Raw genomic sequence first — 16239 nt, forward strand, 5'->3', positions numbered from 1 at the left:
CAGCAAACATTGGTGTTGAGTTGTGTATCGGCCGCCAAACTGTATTGGAGTTTACTTTTACAAACTTCACCAAAGACAAGTTTCTTTGACTAAATGGTCTATGTCGGATGAACACAAGTGTCCTCTTCAGCCAATGAGAAGAACCATTGCTGTTCGCTGGAACATGAAATCGATACTTTCCTCCTTTAAGACAGTTCTTAAAGCCTCCCCCTTTGACCGAGCTTTTAGTCATCAGACCGAATACGTGGCTCAGTGTCACACTTTGTCAGAAAATGCTCCTGGGGAACACCTTGTGAAGTTTCTTTAGGAAAAAGGAGCTTTATAAATATAAGTTGCTGTTGTAGTCCATGCACAGAAAGAGACAAACTACTCTTGTCTCTTTCATCCTGATATTTTTCACTGTAACATTGTAATGTGAACTTGCACCACTAATGTGAATACAGTTTGTGCTCGTAATAATGTGTTCACCTCCTCAGGGAACTGAACCACATTGACCCACACAGAGGAACACAGACAGGTATACACCGAGAGTGACAGATGTCCAAGGAGAGACAAATGGCAGAGTGAAATCATGTAACCAAATTGGCTCCGTTTTGTTTTCCATTTCCAACTGGAGATTTGCAGAAGGCTGACAAATGAACGGAAAAAAGAGAACACGGGTGTGTTTGGATCACTTTCCCTTGATTCAAACGATAAGAAGCTCTGTCTGTGCGCCGATAAAATCCAAAATAATGAGAAGCGTAGACGGCAGGATTCGAACATGCGCGGGGCAACCCCAATGGATTTCTAATCCATCGCCTTAACCACTCGGCCACGACTACTGAATGTTACCCCGCACTGCTATTATTTGTATGAAATCATGCAATGGTTACAGCGGAGAACGTGGTCTTTCTGCCCGTCCTGTCACTGCCATTACCTGACCTTTTCCCCGGAACCCTGCAATTTATGCTGTCTCTCCTCGTTCTCCTGACCAAACTGGGAAAGAAAGAGTGAGAATGATCCAACCCAGCCAATTACCAGCCCATCAGTCTATTCTCCATCATCAGTTAAGTAATGGAAGGTGTCATCAATAGTGCTATCAAGTGGCACAGACTCAGCAATAACCTGCTCACTGATGCGCAGTTTGTGTTCCGTAAGAGCCACTCAGCTCCTGACCTCATTACAGCCTTGGTTCAAATATAAACAAAAGAGCTGAACTCCCGAGATGAGTTGAGATCAGCATTTGACCGAGTGTGGCATCAAGGTGCCCGAGCACAACTGGAGTTAATGGGAATCAGGGGGAATCTCTCCGCTTGTTGGAGTCATACCTAGCACAAAGGAAGATGGTTGTGGTTGTTGGAGGTCAGTCATCTTAGCTCCAGGACATCACTGCAGGAGTTCCATAGGGTAGTGTCCTCGGCCCGACCATCTCCAGCAATGAACTTCCATCCATCATAAGGTCAGAAGTGGCGAAGTTAGCTGATGATTGCACAATGTTCAGCACCATACCCGACTCCTCAGATACTGAAGTAGTCCATGTCCAAATGCAGCAAGATCTGGGCAATATCCAGGCTTGGGCTGACAAGTGGCAAGTAACATTCGCACCCCACAAGTGTCAGGCAATGACCATCTTCAACACGAGAGAATCCAAACATCACCCCTTGATGTTCAATGGCATCACCATCACTGAATCCCTCACTATCAACATCCTGGGGGTTCCCATTGACCAGGAACTGGACTGGACTAGCCATATAAATACGGTGGCTACAAGAGCAGGTCAGAGGTTAGGAATCGTGCAACGTGTAACTCACCTCCTGACTCCCAAAATCCTGTCTACCATCTACAAGGCACAAGTTAGGAGTGTGATAGAATACTCCTCACTTGCTTGGATGAGTGCAGCCCCCGCAACACTGAAGAAGCTGGACACCGTCCAGGGCAAAGCAGTCCACTTGACTGGCACCACATCCACATTCACTCCCTTCACCACCGATGCACAGAAGCAGCAATGTGTACCATCTACAAGATGCACTGCAGGAATTCACCAAGGCTGCTTAGACAGTAGCGTCCAAACCCACGACCATTACCAGTTGGAAGGACAAGGGCAGCAGATAGATAGGAACACCATCACCTTCAATTCACTCACCATCCTGACTTGAAAATATATCGCCGTTCCTTCACTGTCACTGGGTCAAAATCCTGGACCTCCCTTCCTAACAGCACAGTGGAAGTACCTACACAACATGGACTGCAGCGGTTCAAGAAGGCAGACCACCTTCCCAAGGGTAACTAGGGATGGACAATAAATGCTGGCCCAGACAGCGAAGCCCACATCACGTGAATGAATAAAAAAACAAGATCCAGGTTTACCTGCAAATTATATTGCCTTGAACTTCTGACCAAAGTAAAGCTCTGCAAACGTCAGTCCCTGGAGCAAGTCTGACATATTTGCTCGGGTGAGGAACCAGCTGAAGCTTTTAATATTGGTCTTCATAACACCGAGTTTCCAAATGGGAATTGTTCAATGGCTTGAAAGCGAAAAAAACAGGGCTAAGGAGAAAGAGAAGGAAATTGTCATTAATTATAAAGCTCTTTGTCCAAAACTGACATAGACAGCATGGTGGAAGGTCCTCTTACTGAGCTGTGCCATTTGATGATGACATTGTTGATCAGTCTGTCTCCAGCATTCCTAATGAGAACAGCCGAATTACATTTCTTCAAAACAAAGACCCAAAGTGCTGCTGCATGACGTCACCGCTTAACATTCCAGACAGCTCCATTGGGATCTTTACAGCGCAGGGTTTATAGAGGCGAGTGGGGTCATATTCGCTTCACATATGATGGAGCTGCGGTTTGAAAGCTGGCAAGAGCATTATCCAAGCTTGTTTATTTAAGTGAGTGAAAGTTCAATAATTTCCGTTTGTTGTAAATATGAACACGACGGTTGCAATCCTGCTGACTAAAGTTTTCACCATTTTTGATTTTAACCAAATTAACTATCAGCTAATTACAAGGAAACCCATCCAAATACGTCCGTAATTTCTGATTTTCATTCATTTGTCAACATTCAGGAAATTTGCTTTCAGAAATGGAACAAACACTGAGCCAAGTTGGTGACACCCTTGCTTTCTGGGTGTGTGTCTCTCTTTACGCCTCTGTTAATCTCGATGTTTTTCTCTCTGTGTCTGTTCCTCTGTGATTCTCAATGTGGTCCAGTTCCCTCAGGGGGTTAAAACGTTTTTAACGTCGCAAACTTGATTCACATTAGTTGTGCGAATTCATGTTAAAATGTCACAGACAAAAAGTATCAGCATGAAAGATAAAACAGGAGACTGGCCCTTTCTATATATATCCTACAACAACAACTTAAATTTATAAAGCGCTTTTAACCTAATGAAACGTCACAAGGCGTTACCCAGGAGCATTATACAACAAAGTATGACACCGAGCCACATATTCGGTCAGATGACTAAAAGCTCGGTCAAAGGGGGAGGCTTTAAGAATTGTCGTAAAGGAGGAAAGTATCGATTTCATTTTCCAGCTAACAGCAATGGTTCTTCTCATTGGTGAAGAAGTCGCTTGTGTTCAACCTAAACAGACCATTTCGTCGGAGAAGGTTGTCTCTGGAAGAGGTCCGGAATGAAAAAAAAATGTCAAAAGTTGCCTCCATAATCCAAATGTCAAGCCTTATTGGTCGTTTCCCTGATGTCCAGTGACTGGGAATCGGCGCTTCCATTGGACCAACAGCGAATAGGCTGGAGGGCATTGGAAATTGAAAGTTTCACATGAGCAGCTTGTGGGACTATTTACCTCACTGTCGGTTTCATGTTCCAGATCACAGAAACCGTTGTTTTCATTGGCTGAAGAAGTCGTTTATCTTGAACCTTAACAGGCAGTTTTATGGTGAAAGAGATCTGAACTGAAAAACAATAGGCAAAAGCAACGTAGATCAGTCAAACCGAAATAAGTTGGCCTAACGTCCCTGGTGGTCTAGTGGTCAGGATTCGGCGCTCTCACCGCCGCGGCCCGGGTTCGATTCCCGGTCAGGGAATGTCGAGTTATTGAGTTTTTTTAGAACGAGCGTTGATCACTCGTTGACTGGAAACGTTTTAAACCCCACCAGAATCAGAGGAGTGAGGGTTCAAGGGCACCTCAAGAGCTAGAAAACATCACACTTGGTTCAAGTGGAATGAAGCAAGAGGAGAGGAGAAGGGCTGGTTGCAAAGCACTGACGATAGAAATGTTGGTGTGAGGCAAAATATGCGTGGGAGAAGAACGAATTTTGCTGCCTACTGTTTGCACCGGCACAAATGTCACTTCTGATGGATCAACCAATCACAACTGCTCTTTGAAACCAGCACGCCCGGCCGATTGGCCTCTTTCTGTGCTGTAACTTTCTATAATTTTATGTTTCCCAACAGCACGGGTCATTCTGCCATTGTATAATCCACTCGAGTGAGATGTACTTTCTTACCTTGTATTCGGTTCTTTTGAAACCAAAACACGGAGCAAATTCAGCGAGTTTTCTTGCCATTTCCAGCACGAGATTTGTCACGAGACTAATTGAGCGACACATTAATGGTGCCAATCCTTCACTGGAGCTCACCGCGTCCAAGGTGCACTGTTATCATCTGCCTGTCATGTACCTTCCTGCAGTATATCTGCTGAACAATATAAGCCTATCACAGCTCTGCTTTCTTCACATTGAAAGCCAGTGTGAAAATCAATTTCAAAGCTGAACAACTGGGAGGGGAGTGACTGTGGATAATGGGCACTGGGCACATTCCTATAATCAGTATCTGGGAGAACCAGGAAGATGAGATCCAGTTGTCTCTTTACCCACGAGTTATACCCATTCCCATGAACTGACTGTCTCTGCATGAAGCAGCTAATTGACCTGGGGGCTGGACGGCTAGAGGGAGCTGGAGGCGAGACAGGGACAGAAGCAGAATGAGATGCGACATGAAAGTGTTTTGAATTTGATGTGTGTCAGTTGCTTTCAGTGATGCTTTCAGTCTTGTAAGTTTCACAGGAGCCGCTGTGATTGGTTGGTGTTTTTTTTTATTTCAAGCAGCAAGATTTTAAAAGTAAAAAGATAAAAGTCTGAACCTTTCCATATATATCCGACAACAACAGCTTAGATTTATAAAGCGCCTTTAACCTAATGAAACGTCATAGGACGTTCCCCAGGAGCATTTTCTGACAAAGTGTGACACTGAGCCACGTATTCGGTCTGATGACTAAAAGCTCGGTCAAAGGGGGAGGCTTTAAGAACTGTCTTAAAGGAGGAAACTATCGATTTCATGTTGCAGCCATCAGCAATGGTTCATCTCATTGGTGAAGAAGTCACTTGTGTTCAACCCAAACAGACTAATTGGTCGGAGAAAGTTGTTTCTGGTGAAAGAGATCGGGAATGAAAAAGAAAATGTCATAAATTGCCTCCATAATCCAAATGTCAAGCCTTGTTGGTAGTTTCCCTGATGTCCAGTGACTGGGAATCGGCGCTTCCATTGGATCAACAGCGAATAGGCTGGAGGGTTTGGAAATTGAAAGTTGTACATGAGCAGCTTGTGGGGCTATTTCACCTCACTGTCAATTTCATGTAACAGATCATAGAAACCGTTGTTTTCATTGGCTGAAGAAGTCGTTTATCTTGAACCTAAACAGGCAGTTGTGTGGTGAAGGAGATCTGAACCGAAAAACAATAGGCAAAAGCAGCGCAGATAAGCGAAATCAAAAACTGCTGGCGTAGCTTCCCTGGTGGTCTGGTGGTCAGGATTCGGCACTTTCACGGCCGCGGCCCGGGTTCGATTCCCGGTCAGAAAATGTCGAGTTATTGAATTTGTTGGAATGAATGTTGATTTTTCATTGATTGGAAACGTTTAAAAGCTCCACCAGAATCAGAGAAGTGAGAGTTTAAGTTTCGCCTCAGAGCTGGAAAACATCACACTTGGTTCAAGTGGAGTGAGGGAATGAAGGAAGAGGAAAAGTTGCAAAGCACTGAGTATAGACATGTTGGTGTGAGGCAAAATATGGGTGGGACAAGTACGAATATTGCTGCCTACTGTTTGCATCGGCACAAATATCACTCCTGATGGATCAAACAATCGCTACTGCTCTTTGAAAGCAGCACGCCCGGACGAATGGCCTCTTTCTGTGCCGTAACTTTCTATAATTTTATAGCAACAGCACGGGTCATTCTGCCATTTTATAACCCACTCGAGCGAGATGTACTTTCTTACCTTGTATTCGGCTCTTTTGAAACCAAAACACGGACCAAATTCAACGGGTTTTCTTGTCATTTCCAGCACGAGATTTGTCACGAGACTAATTGAGCGACACAGTAATGGTGCCAATCCTTCCCTGGTGCTCACCACATCCAAAGAGCACTGTTATCATCGTCCTGTCATGTATCTTCTTGCACTACATCTGCTGAACAATATAAAGCTTATCACAGCTCTGCTTTCTTCACATTGAAATTCAGTGTGAAAATCAAATAAAAAACTGAACAACTTGGAGGGGAGTGAAAGTGGATAATCGGCACTGTGCACATTCCTGTAATCAGTATCTGGGAGAACCAGGAAGATGAGATCCAGGAGTCTCTTTACCCTACGAGTTTTACCCATTCCCACGAATTCACCGTGTCTGCATGAAGCAGCTAATTGACCTGGGAGCTAGAGGGGCAGAGAAAGCTGGGGGCGAGACAGAAGCAGAAAGAGATGCGACATGAAAGTACTTTGAATTTGACGTGTGTCAGTTGCTTTCAGTGATGAATGTCTGCCATGTAAGTTTCACAGGAGCCGCAGTAATCAGTTGGTGTTTTATTTAAGCAGCAAGATTTCAAATTAAAAAGATAAAAGCAAATTACTGTGAATGATGGAAATCTGAACCAAACAGAGCCAAACAGAGGCCAACAGAGCAGAACAGAGCCAAACCGAGCCCAACAGAGCCAAACAGAGCTAAACAGAGCCAAACAGTGCAAAACAGAGCCAAACAGAGCCTAACAGAGCCAAACAGAGCCTAACAGAGCACAAGAGAGCGAAACAGAGCCAAACAGAGCCAAACAGAGCAAAACAGAGTGAAATAGAGCAGAACAGAGCTAAACAAAGCCAAACAGAGCAAAACAGAACCAAACAGAGGACAACAGAGCCAAACAGAGCCAGACAGTGCCAAACAGAGCCAAACAGAGCCGAACAGATCCAAGCAGAACCAAAGAGAGGCAAACAGAGCTAAACAGAGCCAAACAGATCCAAACAGAGCAAAACAGAGCCAAACCGAGCCAAACTGAGCCAAACAGAGCCAAACAGAGCCAAACAGAGCACAACAGAGCCAAACAGAGCCAAACAATGCCAAACAGAGCCAAACAGAGCCAAACAGAGCCAAACAGAGCCAAACAGAGCCAAACAGAGCCAAACAGAGCAAAACAGAGCCAAACAGAGCCAAAGAGAGCCAAACAGAGTGCAACAGAGTCAATTAGAGCCACACAAAGCCAAACAGAGCCAAACAGAGCCAGACAGAGCACAACAGAGCCTAACAGAGCCAAACAAAGCAAAACAGAGTGAAATAGAGCAGAACAGAGCTAAACAAAGCCAAACAGAGCAAAACAGAACCAAACAGAGGACAACAGAGCCAAACAGAGCCAGACAGTGCCAAACAGAGCCAAACAGAGCCGAACAGATCCAAGCAGAACCAAAGAGAGGCAAACAGAGCTAAACAGAGCCAAACAGATCCAAACAGAGCAAAACAGAGCCAAACCGAGCCAAACTGAGCCAAACAGAGCCAAACAGAGCCAAACAGAGCAAAACAGAGTGAAATAGAGCAGAACAGAGCTAAACAAAGCCAAACAGAGCAAAACAGAACCAAACAGAGGACAACAGAGCCAAACAGAGCCAGACAGTGCCAAACAGAGCCAAACAGAGCCGAACAGATCCAAGCAGAACCAAAGAGAGGCAAACAGAGCTAAACAGAGCCAAACAGATCCAAACAGAGCAAAACAGAGCCAAACCGAGCCAAACTGAGCCAAACAGAGCCAAACAGAGCCAAACAGAGCACAACAGAGCCAAACAATGCCAAACAGAGCCAAACAGAGCCAAACAGAGGACAACAGAGCCAAACAGAGCCAAACAGAGCCAAACAGAGCAAAACAGAGACAAACAGTTGCAAACAGAGCCAAACAGAGCAAAACAGAGCCAAACAGATCCAAACAGTGCCAAACAAAGCACAACAGAGCCAAACAGAGCCAAACAAAGCCAAACAGAGCACAACAGAGACAAACAGTTGCAAACAGAGCCAAACAGAGCAAAACAGAGCCACACAGAGCCAAACAGAGTGGAACAGAGCCAAACAATGCAAACGGAGCCAAACAGAGCCAAACAATGCAAACAGAGCAAAACAGAGCTAAAGAGAGCCAAACAGACCCAAATAGAGCAAAACGCAGCAAAACACAGTGAGACAGAGCAAAACAGAGCCAACGGAGCCAAACAGAGCCAAACAGAGCAAAACAGTGCCAAACAAAGCACAATAGAGCCAAACAGAGCCAAACAAAGCCAAACAGAGTACAACAGAGACAAACAGTTGCAAACAGAGCCAAACAGAGCAAAACAGAGCCAAACAGAGTGGAACAGAGCCAAACAATGCAAACAGAGCCAAACAGAGCCAAACAATGCAAACAGAGCAAAACAGAGCCAAAAAGAGCCAAACAGACCCAAATAGAGCAAAACGCAGCAAAACACAGTGAGACAGAGCAAAACAGAACCAAACGGAGCCAAACAGAGCCAAACAGAGCAAAACAGAGCCCGACAGATCCAAACAGAGCCAAACAAAGTACAACAGAGTCAAACAGAGCCAAACAGAGCCAAACAGAGCCAGACAGAGCACGACAGAACCAAACAGAGACAAACTGAGCCAAACAGAGCCAAACAGAGCTCAACAGAGACAATCAGAGCCAAACAGAGCTAAACAGAGCCAATTAGAGCAAAACAGAACCAAACAGAGCTAGACAGAGCCAAACAGAGACAAACAGAGGCTAACAGATTGAAACAGAGCAAAACAGAGCGAAACAGAGCCAAAAAGAGCATAACAGAGCCAAACAGAACCAAACAGAGGAAAAGAGAGGAAAAGAGAGCCAAACAGAGCTAGACAGAGCAAAACAGAGTGAAATAGAGGTAAACAGAGCACAACAGAACCAAACAGAGCCAAACAAAGCCAGACGGAGCAAAACAGAACCAAACAGAGGTTAACAGAGCCAAACAGAGCCAGACAGAGCCAAACAGAGCCAGACAGAGCCACACAGAGGAAAACAGAGCCAAACAGAGCCGAACAGAGGATAACAGAGCTAAACAGAGGAAAGCAGAGCCAGACAGTGCCAAACAGAGCAGAACAGAATTAAACAGAACAAAACAGAGCCAAACAGCGCAAAACAGAGGCAAACAGAGCCAAACAGTGCAAAACACAGAGCAAAACGGAGCAAAACAGAGTGAGACAGAGCCAAACAGAGTCAAACGGAGCCATACAGAGCCGAACAAGGCAAAACAGAGCCAAACAGATCCAAACAGTGCCAAACAAAGCACAACAGAGCCAAACAGAGCCAAACAAAGCCAAACAGAGTACAACAGAGACAAACAGTTGCAAACAGATCCAAACAGAGCAAAACAGAGCCACACAGAGCCCAACAGAGTGGAACAGAGCCAAACAGAGCAAAACAGAGCCAAACAGAGCCAAACAATGCAAACAGAGCAAAACAGAGCCAAAAAGAGCCAAACAGACCCAAATAGAGCCAAACGCAGCAAAACACAGTGAGACAGAGCAAAACAGAGCCAAACGGAGCCAAACAGAGCCAAACAGAGCCAAATAGAGCGAAAAAGAGCCAAACAGAGTGAAACGGAGCCAAACAGAGCCAAACAGAGCAGAACGGAGCCAAACAGAGCCAAACAGAGCCAAACAGAGTGAAATAGAGCAAAACAGAGCCACGCAGAGCCAAACAGAGGAAAACAGAGCCAGACAGAGCCAAACAGAGCAGAACAGAGTTAAACAGAACCAAAGAGAGCCAAACAGAGCAACACAGAGCCAAACAGAGCCAAACAGAGCAAATAAATACAGAGCAAAACGGAGCAAATCAGAGTGCGACAGAGCAAAACAGAGCCAAACGGAGCCATACAGAGCCAAACAAGGCAAAACAGAGCCCAACAGATCCAATCAGAGCCAAACAAAGCACAACAGAGCCCAACAGAGCCAAACAGAGCCAAACAGAGCACAACAGAGACAAACATTGCCAAACAGATCCAAGCAGAGTGAAACGGAGCCAGACAGAGCCAAACAGAGCAGAATGGAGCCAAACAGAACCAAACAGAGCCAAACAGAGCAAAACAGAGTGAAATAGAGCAAAACAGAGCCAAATGGAGCCATACAGAGCTGAACAAGGCAAAACAGAGCCAAACAGATCCAAACAGTGACAAACAAAGCACAACAGAGCCAAACAGAGCCAAACAGAGCCAAACAGAGTACAAAAGAGACAAACAGTTGCAAACAAAGCCAAACAGAGAAAAACAAAGCCAATCAATGCCAAACAGATCAAAACAGAGCCAAACAGAGCCAAACAGAGCCAAATAGAGCCAAACGGAGCAAAACACAGTGAGACAGAGCAAAACAGAGCCAAACGGATCCAAACAGAGCCAAACAGAGCAGAACAGAGCCAGACAGATCCAAACAGAGCCAAACAAAGTACAACAGATTCAAACAGAGCCAACCAGAGCCAAACAGAGCCAAACAGACCACAACAGAGCCAAACAGAGCCAAACAGAGGAAGGCAGAGCCAAACCAAGCCAAACTGAGCCAAACAGAGCCAAACAGAGCCAAGCAGAGCACAAAAGAGACAAACAGAGCCAAACAATGCCAAACAGAGCCAGACAGAGCCAAACAGAGCCAAGCAGAGCCAAACAGAGCTAAATAGAGCCAAACGGAGCAAAACACAGTGGGACAGAGCAAACAGAGCCAAACGGAGCCAAACAGAGCCAAATAGAGGAAAACAGAGCCAGACAGATCCAAACAGAGCCAAACAAAGTAAACAGAGTCAAACAGAGCCAACCCGAGCCAAACAGAGCCAAACGGAGAACTACAGAGCCAAACAGAGCCAAACAGATCCAAACAGATCCAAACAGAGTACAACAGAGCCAAACAGAGGGAAACAGGGCCAAACAGAGCCAAATAGAGCAAAACGGAGCCAAACAGAGCCAGACAGAGTGAAACAGAGCAAAACAGCGCGATACAGAGCCAAACAGAGCATAACAGAGCCAAACAGAACCAAACAGAGGAAACGAGAGCAAAACAAAGCCAAACAGAGCTAGAAAGAGCGGAACAGAGCCAAAAAGAGCAAAACAGAGCCAAACAGAGCCAAACAGAGTGAAACGGAGCCAAAGAGAGCCAAACAGAGCAGAACGGAGCCAAACAGAGCCAAACAGAGCCAAACAGAGTGAAATAGAGCAAAACAGAGCCACACAGAGCCAAACAGAACCAAACAGAGCCAAACGTAGCAAAACAGATTGAAATAGAGCAAAACAGAGCCACACAGAGCCACGCAGAGCCAAACAGAGCCAAACAGAGCCAAACAGAGCACAACAGAGCCAAACAGAGCCAAACAGAGCAGAACGGAGCCAAACAGAACCAAACAGAGCCAAACAGAGCAAAACAGAGTGAAATAGAGCAAAACAGAGCCAAATGGAGCCATACAGAGCTGAACAAGGCAAAACAGAGCCAAACAGATCCAAACAGTGCCATACAAAGCACAACAGAGCCAAACAGAGCCAAACAGAGTACAACACAGAAAAAACAGTTGCAAACAGAGCCAAACAGAGAAAAACAAAGCCAAACAGAGCCAATCAATGCCAAACAGATTAAAACAGAGCCAAACAGAGCCAGACAGAGCCAATCAGAGCCAAATAGAGCCAAACGGAGCAAAACACAGTGAGACAGAGCAAAACAGAGCCAAACGGAGCCAAACAGAGCCAAACAGAGCAAAACTGAGCCAGACAGATCCAAACAGAGCCAAACAAAGTACAACAGAGACAAACAGAGCAAACTAGAGCCAATAAGAGCCAAACAGAGCACAACAGAGCCAAACAGAGCCAAACAGAGGAAGGCAGAGCCAAACCAAGTCAGACTGAGCCAAACAGAGCCAAGCAGAGCACAACAGAGACAAACAGAGCCAAATAGAGCAAAACGAAGCCAAACAGAGCCAGACAGAGCCAAACAGAGCCAAACAGAGGCAAACAGAGTGAAACAGAGCAAAACAGAGCGAAACAGAGCCAAACAGAGCATAAAACAGCCAAACAGAACCAAACAGATGAAAAGAGAGGAAAACAGAGCCAAACAGAGCTAAACAGAGTGGAACAGAGCCAAACAGAGCAAAACAGAGCCAAACAGAGCCAAATAGAGCAAAACAGAGTGAAATAGAGCAAAACAGAGCCACACATAGCCAAACAGAGCCAAACAGAGTCAAACAGAGGCGAACAGAGCACAAGAGATCCAAACAGAGCACAAACAAAGCGAAACGGAGCCAAACAGAGGAAAACAGAGCCAAACAGATCCAAACAGAGCCAAACAAAGTACAACAGAGTCAAACAGAGCCATCCCGAGCCAAACAGAGCCAAACAGAGCACAACAGAGACAAACAGAGGCAAATAGAGCCAAACAGATCCAAACAGAGCACAACAGAGCCAAACAGAGTCAAACAGAGCAAAATAGAGCAAAACGGAGCCTAACAGAGCCAGACAGAGCATAACAGAGCCAAACAGATCAAAACAGAGCCAAACAGAGCACAACAGAGCCAAACAGAGCCAAACAGAGGAAGGCAGAGGCAAACCAAGCCAAACTGAGCCAAACAGAGCCAAACAGAGCCAAGCAGAGCACAACAGAGGACAAACAGAGCCAAACAATGCCAAACAGAGTAAAACAGAGCCAAACAGAGCCAAACAGAGCTAAATAGAGCCAAACGGAGCAAAACACAGTGAGACAGAGCAAAAAGAGCCAAACGGAGCCAAACAGTGCCAAATAGAGGAAAACAGAGCCAGACAGATCCAAACAGAGCCAAACAAAGTAAACAGAGTCAAACAGAGCCAACCCGAGCCAAACAGAGCCAAACAGAGCACTACAGAGCCAAACAGAGACAAACAGATCCAAACAGAGCACAACAGAGCCAAACAGAGCCAAACAGAGTCAAACAGAGCAAAATAGAGCAAAACGGAGCCTAACAGAGCCAGGCAGAGCCAAACAGAGCCAAACAGATCCAAACAGAGAACAACAGAGCCAAACAGAGCCAAACAGAGACAAACAGATCCAAACAGAGCACGACAGAGTCAAACAGAGCCAAACAAATTCAAACGGGGCCAAACAGATCCAAACAGAGGAAAACAGAGCCAGACAGATCCAAACAGAGCCAAACAAAGTACAACAGAGCCAGACAGAGCCAAACAGAGACAAACAGAGGATAACAGATTGAACCAGAGCAAAACCGAGCGAAACAGAGTCAAACAGAGCATAACTGAGCCAAACAGAACCAAACAGAGCACAACAGAACCAAACAGAGCCAAACAGAGCAAAACAGAGTGAAATAGAGGTAAACAGAGCACAACAGAACCAAACAGAGCCAAACAAAGCCAGACGGAGCAAAACAGAACCAAACAGAGGTTAACAGAGCCAAACAGAGCCAGACAGAGCCAAACAGAGCCAGACAGAGCCACACAGAGGAAAACAGAGCCAAACAGAGCCGAACAGAGGATAACAGAGCTAAACAGAGGAAAGCAGAGCCAGACAGTGCCAAACAGAGCAGAACAGAATTAAACAGAACAAAACAGAGCCAAACAGCGCAAAACAGAGGCAAACAGAGCCAAACAGTGCAAAACACAGAGCAAAACGGAGCAAAACAGAGTGAGACAGAGCCAAACAGAGTCAAACGGAGCCATACAGAGCCGAACAAGGCAAAACAGAGCCAAACAGATCCAAACAGTGCCAAACAAAGCACAACAGAGCCAAACAGAGCCAAACAAAGCCAAACAGAGTACAACAGAGACAAACAGTTGCAAACAGAGCTAAACAGAGCAATACAGAGCCACACAGAGCCCAACAGAGTGGAACAGAGCCAAACAGAGCAAAACAGAGCCAAACAGAGCCAAACAATGCAAACAGAGCAAAACAGAGCCAAAAAGAGCCAAACAGACCCAAATAGAGCCAAACGCAGCAAAACACAGTGAGACAGAGCAAAACAGAGCCAAACGGAGCCAAACAGAGCCAAACAGAGCAAAACAGAGCCCGACAGATCCAAACAGAGCCAAACAAAGTACAACAGAGTCAAACAGAGCCAAACAGAGCCAAACAGAGCCAGACAGAGCACGACAGAACCAAACAGAGACAAACAGAGCCAAACAGAGCCAAACAGAGCTCAACAGAGACAATCAGAGCCAAACAGAGCTAAAGAGAGCCAATTAGAGCAAAACAGAACCAATCAGAGCTAGACAGAGCCAAACAGAGACAAACAGAGGCTAACAGATGGAATCAGAGCAAAACAGAGCGAAACAGAGCCAAAAAGAGCATAACAGAGCCAAACAGAAGCAAACAGAGGAAAAGAGAGGAAAAGAGAGCCAAACCGAGCTAAACAGAGTGGAACAGAGCCAAACAGAGCAAAACAGAGCCAAACAGAGCCAAATAGAGCCAAAAAGAGCCAAACAGAGTGAAACGGAGCCAAACAGAGCCAAACAGAGCAGAACGGAGCCAAACAGAGCCAAACAGAGCCAAACAGAGTGAAATAGAGCAAAACAGCGCCATGCAGAGCCAAAGAGAGGAAAACAGAGCCAGACAGAGCCAAACAGAGCAGAACAGATTAAACAGAACCAAAGAGAGCCAAACAGAGCAATACAGAGCCAAACAGAGCCAAACAGAGCAAATAAATACAGAGCAAAACGGAGCAAAACAGAGTGCGACAGAGCAAAACAGAGCCCAACAGATCCAATCAGAGCCAAACAAAGCACAACAGAGACAAACATTGCCAAACAGATCCAAACAGAGTGAAACGGAGCCAGACAGAGCCAAACAGAGCAGAATGGAGCCAAACAGAACCAAACAGAGCCAAACAGAGCAAAACAGAGTGAAATAGAGCAAAACAGAGCCAAATGGAGCCATACAGAGCTGAACAAGGCAAAACAGAGCCAAACAGATCCAAACAGTGACAAACAAAGCACAACAGAGCCAAACAGAGCCAAACAGAGCCAAACAGAGCCAGACAGAGCACGACAGAACCAAACAGAGACAAACAGAGCCAAACAGAGCCAAACAGAGCTCAACAGAGACAATCAGAGCCAAACAGAGCTAAAGAGAGCCAATTAGAGCAAAACAGAACCAATCAGAGCTAGACAGAGCCAAACAGAGACAAACAGAGGCTAACAGATGGAATCAGAGCAAAACAGAGCGAAACAGAGCCAAAAAGAGCATAACAGAGCCAAACAGAAGCAAACAGAGGAAAAGAGAGGAAAAGAGAGCCAAACCGAGCTAAACAGAGTGGAACAGAGCCAAACAGAGCAAAACAGAACCAAACAGAGCCAAATAGAGCCAAAAAGAGCCAAACAGAGTGAAACGGAGCCAAACAGAGCCAAACAGAGCAGAACGGAGCCAAACAGAGCCAAACAGAGCCGAACAGAGTGAAATAGAGCAAAACAGCGCCACGCAGAGCCAAACAGAGGAAAACAGAGCCAGACAGAGCCAAACAGAGCAGAACAGATTAAACAGAACCAAACAGAGCCGAACAGAGCAATACAGAGCCAAACAGAGCCAAACAGAGCAAATAAATACAGAGCAAAACGGAGCAAAACAGAGTGCGACAGAGCAAAACAGAGCCCACCAGATCCAATCAGAGCCAAACAAAGCACAACAGAGACAAACATTGCCAAACAGATCCAAACAGAGTGAAACGGAGCCAGACAGAGCCAAACAGAGTAGAATGGAGCCAAACAGAACCAAACAGAGCCAAACAGAGCAAAACAGAGTGAAATAGAGCAAAACAGAGCCAAATGGAGCCATACAGAGCTGAACAAGGCAAAACAGAGCCAAACAGATCCAAACAGTGACAAACAAAGCACAACAGAGCCAAACAGAGCCAAACAGAGCCAAACAGAGTACAAAAGAGACAAACAGTTGCAAACAAAGCCAAACAGAGAAAAACAAAGCCAAACAGAGCCAACCAATGCCAAACAGATCAAAACAGAGCCAAACAGAGCCAAA

General features: G+C 45.5%; 2 non-coding genes across 2 annotated transcripts; one reads left to right on the plus strand and one right to left on the minus strand.

Moving 5' to 3' along the window:
- Positions 1-739: 739 nt before the first annotated feature.
- On the minus strand, positions 740-821 carry trnas-aga (transfer RNA serine (anticodon AGA)). The gene has a single exon. It is a non-coding gene; the product is annotated as a tRNA-Ser (tRNA).
- A 3134-nt stretch (positions 822-3955) lies between these two features.
- Positions 3956-4027, plus strand: trnae-cuc (transfer RNA glutamic acid (anticodon CUC)). Its single transcript has one exon. It is a non-coding gene; the product is annotated as a tRNA-Glu (tRNA).
- The last annotated feature ends 12212 nt before the right edge of the window (positions 4028-16239 follow it).

The sequence above is a fragment of the Cetorhinus maximus genome, unplaced genomic scaffold, assembly GCF_964194155.1.
Source record: "Cetorhinus maximus unplaced genomic scaffold, sCetMax3.hap1.1 HAP1_SCAFFOLD_360, whole genome shotgun sequence".
Classification (NCBI taxonomy): Eukaryota; Metazoa; Chordata; class Chondrichthyes; order Lamniformes; family Cetorhinidae; genus Cetorhinus; species Cetorhinus maximus.